Source organism: Micromys minutus (genome assembly GCF_963924665.1).
Source record: "Micromys minutus genome assembly, chromosome: 1".
Taxonomy (NCBI): Eukaryota; Metazoa; Chordata; class Mammalia; order Rodentia; family Muridae; genus Micromys; species Micromys minutus.
In genome coordinates, this window is record NC_137969.1 from 69,467,690 (window position 1) to 69,471,479 (window position 3,790).

At 45.3% G+C, this 3,790-nt stretch overlaps 1 pseudogene across 1 annotated transcript; it reads right to left on the reverse strand.

Annotated features, from left to right (window-relative positions):
• Nucleotides 1–31: 31 nt before the first annotated feature.
• On the reverse strand, nt 32–839 carry LOC308424940 (ribosome biogenesis protein NSA2 homolog; annotated as a pseudogene). The gene has a single exon. The product of its transcript is annotated as a ribosome biogenesis protein NSA2 homolog (transcript).
• Nucleotides 840–3,790: the final 2,951 nt, after the last annotated feature.

Consider the following 3,790-nt stretch of genomic DNA (forward strand, 5'->3'; position numbering starts at 1 on the left):
AGTGAGTGGAATGACTTGTATGACGTCACTGTCAAACCAGCAGGACTGCATTTATACACCCATCGTTTTCAGGATTGTTGGTAACTTGGGTGTACTTTCCCCAAATCGCCTGCCTCCTTGTGTCACGAGGCCCAACTCGCTAACATTCACTTCAATAACTGTGCTTTTGGTGGTCACACCCAGGGTTGTATACAATGGGGATGATGGAGTCTTTTTCATACCAAGTATAGGCAGGCAGAAGGTAGCTTTCAGCTCAGGGTGTGTGACATGGGCTTTTTTGAAACGCAGACCCATCGGCCTAATGAACCTTTTATATTTAGGTGGTTTTCTTGTAAAACCATCACCAACAAAGCAGACTTTAGTAACCATTCTCTTCCATGCCTTCTTTTTTCTTTTTCCTGTTCAAATAACTTTCAATACTTCTATTTCTCCTTGGGGCACAAACTTTGGGTAGAGGAACCTCCCATTTTCCCGCCTTTTCGTTTCGTTTCTGCTTAATCATGTTGGAAAGTACTTTTGCTCTCGACTGCCCCTCTCTGTCCAGCAGATAGGCAGGGTCTGCTCCCTGTGGAGTCTTCTCCTCATCCTTCTGCTCGGTGTTTCTCTTTTCATGCATCTTAATAGTCATTTTCGTTTGTATTTTTTCTGCATGGCGCTGTTTATGGTAGAGCTTAGCTTTCAGGCCAATCTTTTTTTTGCTTTTTTTTTTTTTTTTTTTTTTTTTTTTGCTTTCTTTGACCATTCATGGGCCTCCCGACCTCCTTTCTCTTTTTCTTATGGTAGTCCAAACGATACCCATATCATTTGCAGTGCAATTCAATATATTCATTCTGTGGCATGATGACAGCCGTGGAACAGCAGTCCGTGACCTCCCGGGCTCCAAAAACCTCTTAATTTCTGGGTGTCACCAGCCCACGAGCCTGCTTTGCTCAGGCCAGAACGGGCCCTCCTCCTCTTCCTTTTCCTCCTATAGCCCTGGCTAGCCTCAAACTTCCTATACATCCAGAGATTACCTTTAACATCTGATCTTCCTGCCTCCATCTTCCAAGTGCTGGGATTACAGGCATAAACCACTGTTGGTTTACACAGTGCCGAGAATCAAACTCGGGCTTTCATATGAGAAAGTAAACACTCTATCAATGAGTTACATCCTCAGCCTTCCAGCATGCGGGTCTTAATACTTTATATATATCAAACTGATTGAGCTTCTGAAAACCATGCTGAATTATGGACAGACCAAAGAGACATTCATAATATCCTCAGAGCCTGCCAAATCTATGTGCCTCTTCTGAAGAAACCTGTTTTGTGCTGATACTTGCAGAATTAGTCAGATCCTGAGTTTTACGGGCCAGCCGCCCTAGATATCACAGAACAGAACAGGGGTTGCAGGCCTAGCCAGTTGAGTGGTTTCAGAGAGCTCTGTTTTGTACAGAGCCAAGTTCTCTTAGAGAACTTTGAAGAGCAGCTAGGAATCAAGAAAGGAATGAAAGAGATGGCAAAGTTGAGGGAGGAGACAAACTACTACTAAAGCTTCTTCTTCAGGGACAGCAGACTCTGTACAGCCAAAGTGGCTGCCATTTCCCAAAGGTCATGGAGTGGTCCCCACTCTTCAATGAGGCCAGACTAGAAGACTTGTTAGTATAGAAGAACCCTTACTTCTTAGTGCTTGCTTGAGCTCTCCTAAACCTGGCTCCTGGGCTTTTTTAGTAATCTGAGACACTAGGCTGCCCGTTTGTGTTGCAACCCTGACATGGCAACCATGCTGTCCTCCAGGACTAGTGTTGAATTATCAGTGTAGCTCAAAGTTCTTGTCTCACATATATGAAGCCCTGAGTTTGGCCTCAAGCAGTGGGTAAGCTGAGTGTTGTGGTACTAACCTAGAACACCAGCCCTTGAGAGGCAGAGGCAAAAGGATCACAAGACAATCCTGAAATACAACCACATAGTGACAAACTGTCAAAAAGAAAAAAAAAAAAAAAATCAGCATTCCACGTAGTGTAATGAAGGAGAAAGTTTAAAGTAGTGAATTTGAAAGAAAGTTTTTTTTATAAGTTAGTCCCAGATCTGGTAAGCAGAGAATGGAAGATGGTAAATAACTGATCCTCGGGAAAGAGGGAGAAAAGGGTGAATTTGATCAACTGTAAGCCATGTAAAGGTGAAAAAAGAGAACTGACTCCACACAGAGTTGTCCTCTGACTTTCACAGGCATGCTAGGTGTAGATTTATGCAAAGGAAATTCATGATAGACAGAGAGAGGAGGTGGGGAAAAGGAGAGGAAACGGAAGAGGAGGAGTCAGGGAATAAATAGGAAGAGGAGGAGTCAGAGGGGAGGAGGAGAGGACAGACGGGAACAGGAAGATGGCAAGTGAGAGGGATTTCTTAGGAGGGGAACAGAGAGTGTAGTGGTAAATCTGCCCAAAATAGACCGCAGTTTGTTTTCCTAATTACTGAGTCGTCTTTTCATTGAATGGGTTTATTAGGGTTGAAGAGGAAAATGCAACAAATTGGCGATTGGGTTGAAAAGGATAATGCAACAGCTAGGCATACACACACCACCACCAACAACAACATCAAACAAAACAGAAACCAGAATCTAGACAGCAGGACGGTCCTGGGGACTAAGAAGCTGAATGGAAAGACCCTTTCAGAATGACACTGTTATCAGCACAAATGAGATTGATCACCACTACAAGCTGAACTCTGCTCCCCTCCACGACAATATATATACTGACTTTCAGCATCTCAACGAGTAACTATTTAAATACAGGACCTGTAAAGAAATCATTAACCAGATAGAAGGTCATTAAATAGGACTTAATCCGGTTCTGATGGATGTCCTTCTACCTGAAGGACAGCTAGTCCCGGGGATGTGCATGCAAAGACCAGATGAGTACATAGGGAGAAGATGGCCCATCAGTGAGCCAGAGAGGGGAGGGAGGGAAGAAGGGGGGGGAGGAACAGAGACCGTGTGCACTCAGAAGATGCCAACCCTACTGAACCCTCAACTCTCAGACTTCCAGTCTTCAGAACTATGAGAACGGAAGAACCTGTTCAAGCCTCCGCCTGAGCTATTTGTTAGGGAAGCCTGAACCGTTTGTGCATCTACTGAGCCTGTGGTGTTCCAAAAAACAATGAAAGAGGAAATCCTGAGCTGAGAGTAAAGGGGAAGCGGGCCGCGATCATATGAACAGGAGAAGCAGTTGAAGCCCATAGAAGAGGCGAGCAGAATACGGCTTCGGCTTCGGTATATGTCTGAAGGGGTGCTCCAGAACAAGGGCTGCAGATGAAGGAAACCCCCTTTTCACACTGCCCCATTCTCCAGTTACTGCCCTTAGCACATACTGAGGCTTCTGTGGCTTCTCTGTGCAGAAACTGAAGCTCTCAAATTTCCGATTCTGATGGGAGGAGCTTGGCTGGAGGAACAGCCTCGGGCCACCCACCATACCTTTGGACACGCCTGGGATTTACTCAGAGTCTATGGTGCCCCCAGCTGTTTTTAGTCAATTATTAAGCACAGCGGGGTACTGAAGAAATACTATTTTCTGTATGACCAGATATTTCTCCTGGACACAGTTTCTGTTCGGGACACCCTCACCTAAAGTCAGTTTAGGCTTTCTCAACCTGCTCCCTGTCAGCCCTCTTTCCCTACCCAATCTCTCTATAGGTGTCTTATCTACCTGAAGCCTCTCTTTGCCCAGCCCTGTGCCAGCCTCCATTGGGGCAGTATACCACCCCTGCCCCCAGGGAAACACTCAAGGGCTAATTTTGTTTTATTCTCTGCTTCTTTTGA